The sequence below is a fragment of the Salmo salar genome, unplaced genomic scaffold (genome assembly GCF_905237065.1).
Source record: "Salmo salar unplaced genomic scaffold, Ssal_v3.1, whole genome shotgun sequence".
NCBI classification, from domain to species: domain Eukaryota; kingdom Metazoa; phylum Chordata; class Actinopteri; order Salmoniformes; family Salmonidae; genus Salmo; species Salmo salar.
Window position 1 is genome coordinate 50,939 of NW_025549288.1, and position 9,643 is coordinate 60,581.

At 48.2% G+C, this 9,643-nt stretch overlaps 1 non-coding gene and 2 pseudogenes across 1 annotated transcript; all 3 read right to left on the reverse strand.

Annotated features, from left to right (window-relative positions):
• Window positions 1–1,447: 1,447 nt before the first annotated feature.
• LOC123736329 (U5 spliceosomal RNA) lies at window positions 1,448–1,564 on the reverse strand. Its single transcript, XR_006766058.1, has one exon. It is a non-coding gene; the product is annotated as a U5 spliceosomal RNA (small nuclear RNA).
• Window positions 1,565–2,206: 642 nt separating this feature from the next.
• On the reverse strand, window positions 2,207–2,381 carry LOC123736336 (uncharacterized; annotated as a pseudogene).
• A 318-nt stretch (window positions 2,382–2,699) lies between these two features.
• LOC123736323 (uncharacterized) lies at window positions 2,700–4,366 on the reverse strand (annotated as a pseudogene).
• Window positions 4,367–9,643: the final 5,277 nt, after the last annotated feature.

Sequence of the window (9,643 nt, forward strand, 5' to 3'; positions counted from 1 at the left end):
CCCTCCTCTTCTTCCAGCTCTGCTGCTTCCGTCGCACTCCTGTCCTCCTCTCCTCCCACTGCTGCTTTCGGATCCTCCTCCTTCCGAGCAGCTGTTCCCTCTGGGCCCGAGCTTGTGTCTGTGCCTCCTCCTCTTCTTCCCCATCCGCCGCTCTCGCTCCCCCCCGGCTGCAGACGCGTATGACCTCTGACGAGCCGGGCAGTCCCGCCACAGGTGTGCTGACGAGCCACACCCGTGGCACGCCTTAGGCTCGTCAGATTCCTTAGCCTCGTGCTCACTTGATCCGCAGAATCGACATCTTCTTGTGCTGCACGAGGCCAGGATATGGCCGTAGGCCATACAACGCCTGCAAAAAGGAGGCTGACGGGCATAATATAACGTCCCCCTGTCAGCCCCCAGGGAGAACATAGCTGGAGGATGGAGGTAGCCACCCAACCCCTTTGGGTCCTCCCTGAGCAATCCTTGGAAACCTCTTCTCCCATTCCAAAAGCCCAGGGAGTCCCTGAGAAGCCTCGCTGAGGAGACATTGTTCATATACCGCCCCAGAAAGGCTCTCACTTCCTCGTCCTTGACATGTGGATTGTAAATATTTACAGTCACCACCCTGAAATTATTTTTAGCCAAACTTGTAACCTCATAGTTGCACATGGGCCTCGTAACTTCCACCGCCTTCACCTTCTTCATGATTTCTTCATGTTTATCCTCCGTGTAGAATGTTACGTCGTAGGCTTTCTCATTCGGGTTACCTTGGAGGCAGAGAACATCTTTAACGGCTAGTTTCAGGATGCCCATCAGGATGGTTCTCCCGAACGTCTCTCTTCCGAAAGGCTCCATCTCCTTGTTTTTCCATGCAAATCTAACGGTATTTGCTAACCCGCTCCCAGGAACCGACCTGTTTGGTGTGTTTTGCGCCATCTTGCCAAAAAAAAGCTCTCTTAACAAAGAAGCCAATGGAAAAAAGAAACCGGAAAACTGAAAAGTACCGATTACTGAAAACAACAAAATTTCCTCCCTCCTGCCTTCCTTCGACCTTTTGGCTCAGCGGGCTTTGGGGCACCTCGGTACCAAGCTTGATCTGAGCCAAAAGGCCGAGAAGCGATAACCCACAAATTGACCCCTGCACCCGCCCGGTCCCCGGGGCCTCGGCAGACCTCATCGGTTTGGCAAAAGTTGGCTCCTCCTCACCCAACGCTTCCCTGGTGACAGGCGGGTGTGTTTTTTTAAAAAGTCGCTAATGCGTCGTTAGGTCACTAGCTCTTTAATCCTAGTGCGACTATTTGTTCAATGCCCGGCAAATACACCAGTCATCGTCGGGCTTGAACTCAATTGCCCGAGCGACTACTTTGAGTGGAAAAAATACGCCGGTCGGTCAGCCGGCTTCAAGTCAAACGCCTGAGCAAAAAGTCTCGGCGTCATCTCTGTCAATTTCTCTTGAAACAAGATACCGGGCTCTGCCAGAAACAAAGCCCTTCCAAAAATACGTTGAACTCGTAAGTGTTCCTCTCCACGGAAGTCTTTAGTAAAAGGCGAAAGGCTTGTGCGTAATGAAGAGAAACCAGAGTCGTATGGAAGTCAGAGGTCGGGGCCCGAGACACACACGGTGCACTCTAGGCCGGGTCCCCGCGGGTGGTCCCCGAACCCACTCTTCCAAGTTTTTGAGGGCTGTGGGTAAAAAGTCACAGACAGACAGACAGAAAGACAGACAGACAGATAGACAATCCTGGTGAAGTGATTGTATTTTTGGGGGGGGCTCAAAAACACACACACACACAATCCTGGTGAAGTGATTGTATTTTTGGGGGGCTCAAAACACACACACACACACACACACACACACACACACACACACACACACACACACACACACACACACACACACACACACACACAATCCTGGTGAAGTGATTGTATTTTTTGGGGGGGGCTCAAAAACACACACACACACACACACACACACACAATCCTGGTGAAGTGATTGTATTTTTTGGGGGGGGCTCAAAAACACACACACACACACACTCCTGGCCAATGTATTTTTTTGTTTTTTGGTTTTTTTAAGTAAAATGGCGGGAAAACGGGGGACCCCCATGAAGGGGGCTTCGCACTTGTTTCAGTTTGGATGATTCTTCTTTTTTCATTCCTTCTCTTCTTCTGCTAGCTGTTTTACATAGCTTGGTGTATTTCTTTTTCCTTGACAATGGGAGAAAAGTGTTGCACCGTTCCCGGAGGTACTGCAATACCGGGTCGATGCGTGGAGCGGACGGAGCAAGCCCCATTTCCGACTCCCTGTTCGAAAAATCCATTTAATATGTAGTCCCCCGATGGGGGACGTATCAGATATTAAACTGATAAGAACAGATTTTTTCTTTTGGAAAAGTTTTATTGTCACAGTTCCTTTAAAAACAGCTCATATTTATATTTTTACATCATTTATACACATTTGAGTTACATATTTGAAATTGTTAAAAAGTACATGTTGTTTACACCAATAAAAACAACCATTAATAAAAGTACTTTTCGTTGTATAAAACATCAATCTGTAAAGGCCATTTAAAATGTGTACAAATGATTCAAAAAGGACAAACATTTTTAAGACATAAAAAATGTATTTAAAAAGTCACTTGTTAAAAAGCTGTCTTCCGTCCTCTGTACAGGAGCGGGGTGAGTCCTTATCAAACTTGCCTCCTCCTGCTCTTCCGAATCAATCACCGTCCCGTCCTTCGGGGCCCAGAGGAGATGCCTCCCCTAGGTGCATCGCCCTAGGCGCCGCAGCGCTGTCAGGCCGTGGCCGCAGGGACCTTGGGTGTTGTGGGGGACCCTTCGCCTGGGGTCGAGGCCCCCTTCCTTCTGTACCACCCCAGGGCTTCTGTGGCTACCATGGCCACTGCCTGGGGGGTGGTGTTGACCTGTTTCGCTACCAGCAGGTTGCGGGAGGACCACAGTGCTGCCTTCAAACACGTGAGGGTGGGCCAGAGCTTGGTGAAGGCCTTTGATGGAATAGGCCTTCGGCCCACCCCATACAGCACGAGCTGGGGCGTTAGGTCCTCCCCTGCTGGCAGACACGGGGAGATCAGGGGGCCTACTTCCTTCCACAGGTCCCTGGCGGCTCTGCACTCCCAGAGCAAGTGCCTCACCGACTCCTCTTGGCCACAGCCTGGTCGGGGGCACGCGGATGTCCTCGCCATGCCCCGGGAGTGCATGACGGCCCTGACCGGGAGGATCTCATGGGCGACCATCCAGGACAGGTCCCGGTGCTGGTTCAGGAGAGCAGGATGAGCCACATTACGCCAAACCGTTGTGGGCTCGCCTATAGCAAGCCCACGCACTGGACACACTGGTTCCCGATCCTGCACAAGAGAGAGAAGAGAGCGATGTTTAGTTAAAACTGTGACTGCTTCTTTTTCCAATTTAAAATGTCTTAAAAACTTCTGGAGCTGGGCGTAGTGTGTGGGAAGCAGGAAAGAGACTGGGGCTCGCAGGTCGACTGGGATCAGCCTCAGAGACCTGAGGTAAGATCCCAGCCAGAACCTTGCGAGGGCCTGGGTCTTATTGGTGGCCGGGGAGGTGGCAAGAGTAAGATGTAACGCTATGTAGCGGCTGCCCAGGAACAAGTAGAGGTCAGGCAAGCCTTTCCCCCCCTTGGACCTGGGCCTCTTGACCACCTCCCTCCTCAGCCTCTCCCACTTGCTCCCCCACAAGAAGTAAAACAGCATCCGCTCCAGGGCTAAGAGAATTCTCCTAAGGGGGATAAAAACAGAACTGATTAATAAAAGCACAGGTAAAATCACTGCTTTAATGATTAAAACCTTGCCCTCAAAAGTCAGCTGTCGTAGTCCCCAAAATCCCAGTCTCTGTCTTACTGTCCCCAGGATCCCACTCCAATTACCTCTCCCTCCTCCCTCCTTGTCAAACTTTACCCCGAGTACCCTTATGTCCGTCGTCTTCACAGTCAGTGGTAGTCTGGTCAAGTCTGGGTCTGCCCACGGTCCGAAAAATTGGGCCTCTGTCTTGTCTCTGTTCAGTCTCGCCCCAGAGGCTCGTCCGTACCAGTCAGTCCTGTCCAGGGTCCTGTCGACGGATAAAAGGTCGGTGCATAAAATGTTGACGTCGTCCATGTAAAATACGCACTTGGCGGTCATCCCCCCACTCCCGGGATACCCACCCCACTGATCCGTTGGTCCCTTCTCAAGACCTGTGCCAGTGGTTCAATGCCGGCCACAAACAGAAGGGGAGATAACGGACAGCCCTGACGGACGCCGCAGTGTACTCCCACTGCTTTTGACAGATGCCCATTTACAAGGATTTTGCTGGTGATATCCCCGTACAGCAGTCCCACCCAAGCTAAAAACCTGTCCGGGAAACCCATTTTTGCAGTACCTTAACCTCTTGGGGCTAGGTGGGACGCTAGCGTGCCACCTGTGGTGCACTCCATCAACAGCAGGTGCATTTCAAGAGCGGCAAATTTGAATCCAAATAAATGTCAAAATTCAAATTTTTCAAAAATACAACTATGTTACACCATTTGAAAGATAAACATCTCCTTAATCTAACCACGTTTTACGATTTCAAAAAGGTTTTACGGCGAAAGCATAAATTTAGAGTATGTTAGGACAGTACATTTACAAGAGTTGTGTGTAATGTTTTGTCAAGTCAAAGACAGGGTCACCAAAACCATAAAACCAGCTAAAATGATACACTAACCTTTTACAATCTCCATCAGATGACACTCCTAGGACATTATGTTAGACAATGCATGCATTTTTAGTTCTATCAAGTTGATATTTATATCCAAAAACAGCGTTTTACTATGGCATTGATGTTGAGGAAATCGTTTCCCTCCAATAACCGGCAGTCAAGTCAGCGTCACAAATTAAATAATTAAAATTAGAAAACATTGGTAAAATATTATATTGTCATTTAAAGAATTATAGATTTACATCTTTTGAACGCAATCAACTTGCCAGATTTAAAAATAACCTTACTGGGAAATCACACTTTGCAATAATCTGAGCACTGTGCCCAGAAAAATACGCGTTCGCGATACAGACTAGACGTCATGTTGGGGAGATCTAAAATCGAAAATACTATGTAAATAATCCATTACCTTTGATTCTCTTCATCAGATGTCACTTCCAGGTATCACAGGTCCATAACGAATGTAGTTTTGTTCAAAAAAGCTCATCATTTATGTCCAAAAATCTCCGTCTCGTTAGCACATGATGTAAGCCAGCCGGACTTCTCGTCATGAACGAGGGGAAAAATATATTTCCGTTCGTTCAAACATGTCAAACGTTGTATAGCATAAATCATTAGGGCCTTTTTAACCAGAACATGAATAATATTCAAGGTGGACGAATGCATAGCCTTTTATAACGTATTGGAACGAGGGTACCCAACATGAAGTAGCGCGCCAGGTGTCTAATGGGACATCACCGTTCCATGGCTCTTGTTCGGTCAGATCTCCCTCCAGAAGACTCAAAACACTTTGTAAAGGCTGGTGACATCTAGTGGAAGCAATAGGAAGTGCCAAAATATTCCTAAACCCCTGTGTTTTTCAATGGGAGAGGTTTAAAGTCAATACAACACATCAGGTATCCACTTCCTGTCAGAAAATGTCTCAGGGTTTTGCCTGCCAAATGAGTTCTGTTATACTCACAGACACCATTCAAACAGTTTTGGAAACTTTAGAGTGTTTTCTATCCATATATAATAAGTATATGCATATTCTAGTTACTGGGTAGGATTAGTAACCAGATTAAATCGGGTACATTTTTTTTATCCAGACGTGCAAATGCTGCCCCCTAGACCCAACAGGTTAAAGAGGTACTGGTGCGAGACCCGATCAAAGGCTTTTTCAAAATCTAAATTTAGGACTACAAGCCGCATGTTTCTGTCTCTCGCATAACAGATGGCATCTCGGATCAGTATCAGGCTGTCCGTGATCTTCCTTCCGGGAATGGCACAGGTTTGATCCGGGTGGATCACCTCCCCTAAGACAGAAGACATTCTGAGTGTTAAAACCTTGGTAAAAGTTTACAATCAAAATTTAAAAGGGTTATCGGTCTCCAGTTCTTCAGGTCCGTCCTGTCATTTTTCTTATATAAAAGAGTCACGATCCCCACTCTAAAACTGTCAGGTAGTCTGTCGAGGTATTCAAAGTCAGTAAAAACAGTCAGAAGTTCATCGGCTAAAACATCCCAAAAGGTCAGATAAAACTCCAAAGGGAGGCCGTCCTCCCCGGTGATTTACCCCTCTTAAAATGTTTCAGTCCTTGGTCAATTTCTGTCCTCGTCAAGTCTTTTGTCAGGTCGTCTGTGTTGGGTAAAATCTTGTCAATGTATGTTAAAACGTCCCCCATGGTTTCCTCACATACAACTTTTTCCCCAAACAGTTCCCCATAAAAATCCTCGACTACTTCTTTCATTCCCTCTGTGTCTGTTTTTAAAAACCCATCTTTATTTTTTAAACCTGTCATTGTCCTACCCTTACTAACTATTTTCTTAAAAAAGTACCTTGTACACTTCTCCCCCTCTTCTAATTCCCTCTCCTTACTTCTTAAAATAACCCCCTTACTTTTCTGTTCAGCTAAAAGTGCCATTTCCTTTTTTACTTCTTTAATTTCATAGTTAAAATCAAAGCCCTGTTGGCCAAGGTTAAAATATCTTTCCAGTCGCTTTTGCAGTCCCACCATGCGTCTATCTTTTCTTTGCTTTTCTTCTTTCCTATCTCTCTAAAGAAAGTCCTCGTCCTACCCTTCACCATTTCCCACCATTGTGCTCGTGTGTCAAAGAAGTCCTGTAGCGTCTGCCACTGGCTGAACTGCTCCCTGTACTGGCTAACTACTCTATCATCTTCTAAAAGGGAACAGTTCAATTTCCAGGGCCCTCTTCCCACAGTCACACCCGAAGTTAGTGAAAGGGTGCACGTCAGCATTACGTGATCTGAGAAAAAGGCAGGGGTTATTCTAGCATCAGTTGGGGGGCAGTCCCGGGTAAACAGATAGTCAATGCGAGAGGCTCTGGTGCCGTCACCACTGGTCCAGGTGAAGCCCTCCTCTCTTGGATGCAGGGTTTTAAAACAGTCAGTCAGTTTAAAATCCCTGCACAGCCCTTGCAATAAAACACTTGACCTATCTACCTTAAAATCCTCTCCCGCCCCTCTCCTGTCTGCTCTATTTAAAACACAATTAAAATCCCCACCCACCACTAGAGGATCCCTCCCTAGCATGTGGGACTGCAAGTCTTCTAAAAGTGCGCACCGGTCATGTTTATCGTTAAAACCATACACATTTAGCATGTTAAAATCCCTCCCCATAAAAGTACAATTGGCTAAAAGAGCGCGCCCACCTACCACCACCGTGCTCCCCCTCACCACCACATGTGGGGTCTTGATTAAAATGGCAACACCGTCATTTTTATTAAAATTTGAGCCACTCCAAATGGAGGGCCCATGCTGCCACTTCTCCTCCCATTTCCTATAAGAGGATAAAAAGGGTAGACCACACTCCTGTAATAAAAACACATCTGAATTAAACCTTTCTAAAAAGGATAAAACCGACTGTGCTCTTATTTCTGTTTTTATACTTCTCACATTTATAGTGGTGATGTTAAAACCATACACATTTAGCATGTTAAAATCCCTCCCCATAAAAGTACAATTGGCTAAAAGAGCGCGCCCACCTACCACCACCGTGCTCCCCCCTCACCACCACATGTGGGGTCTTGATTAAAATGGCAACACCGTCATTTTTATTAAAATTTGAGCCACTCCAAATGGAGGGCCCATGCTGCCACTTGTCCTCCCATTTCCTATAAGAGGATAAAAAGGGTAGACCACACTCCTGTAATAAAAACACATCTGAATTAAACCTTTCTAAAAAGGATAAAACCGACTGTGCTCTTATTTCTGTTTTTAAACTTCTCACATTTATAGTGGTGATGTTAAAAGCCATAAAAGGGTGAGTAAAAACAGTGCTAAATGAAAAGGCATTTAAACAGTTGAAAGGAGGTTATTTTTCTGGTACTTCCTCTCTCCCGCCGGGTAACGGGGGATGGCAGGGAGAGGAGGTTAAAACCGGACTTAAAAAGGAGATTGTGTTGGGGGAGTTGGGGGGAAGGTTCTGGGTTCTTCCTCCCCTGGGAGCTCTCCCATTCCACCTTGCCCTTTTCTCATCGCCTTGTTCGGGGTCGGAGAGCTCCTCCGCATTTCTTTTTCGTGGGGGAGGTGTTCCTCCAGAATCTCCACCCCTCTCCCATATCTCTTTCCGACACAGTCTCCATACTGTCTGACCCACTTGGGGAGTTCTCACTCAAGATCTCTCCCGGGGCCGTCTTTCTCGGCCCTTTCTCCTTCAGGGGTCACATTAATCTGGGGCAGGGGGATTGGGGGGGGGTTGTCCTCTCCTCCCACTTTTTCCACCACTGCACCTTCCGCGCCCTCCACTACCACCGGCTCCACCACTACATTCTCAACCACCACCGGCTCCACCACCACCTCCTCGGCAACTGCCGTTCCCTCCCCTTGGCGCTCAGAAGTCCGGTCCGCGGCCGCCGTCTCCCTCTCCCTCCTTTCGGCCCTGACCTTATTGGCCCAGGAGAAGGGGCAGCCGCGGATGAGGTGGGACCGCTCGCCACAGAGGTTGCACGACCTTCCGTTCGTGCACTCCTCGTAGCGGTGGCCCACCTCCCGGCACTTCATGCAGACGACCTTTTACAGGCCTCTGCCAGGTGGCCATGTTCACCACACTTACGGCACAGCTTGGGCTGGTCCTGGTAGTGAACATGGCCTCTATTCTCTCCGAGGACTATGGTGGATGGGATGGCTTTCAACCCACCATAGCCCCCAGGGTCCTCCCTCTGCTGGACAGTAACCCTCCAGGCCCCTGTCCAGATCCCATCGGGATCCTTCACCTGGACCAAGGGCCCCTTCACGTTGCAGTACCTGCCCAGCCATACTGCAACGTCCTCCGGCTGTACGGTTTCATTATACATACGGATAATAACGGTTTTAATGCTATTATCCGTCAGCTTGGTCACCTCAAACATGGCTGTGAGGGACCCCTGGGTGTTCAGGGAGTTCTGGAGTTGCCCCAGAACTCCCGCAGGAAGCTGGCGTTGGCAAAACTGACATCGAAGCCCTTCCCATAGGGAAGGGCTAAGATGCAGTTTACCTGCGCGGGATGGAAACCGAGCTCTTTCTGGAGGAATTTTCTGGAGAAATCCAATCGGGATAACTCCATTATTTTCCCTCCCTTCTCCTTTAAGAGGAGGCGCACTGCATGGTGCCTCCTCATGCCAACCTGTGCTGCTGACATGATGGAGGCCCACTCCCTTTACAGCCCAACACCGGTAAAAAAGGGGGGGAGGGGAAGGGAAAAAAGGTAGGGAAAGGAAGGGGGAGGGGGTTGGGAGTGGGGGTTGGGAAGAAGGAAAGGGGTGTAAGACACCCGAGGAAGCTGGCGGGCTCGGCCAGACTAAGCTAACCGGGCCTACCAGCACCACGGGACACACAACAACCTATCTAGCACAGCACCCAACTAATCTTATTAACAATGGGAAGGAACACTAGGAGGGGAATTTTTTGTTTTATATTTTCCACAAGAGGGGGAGGCACAAAAGGGAGAGACAAAAAATAAACCACACAA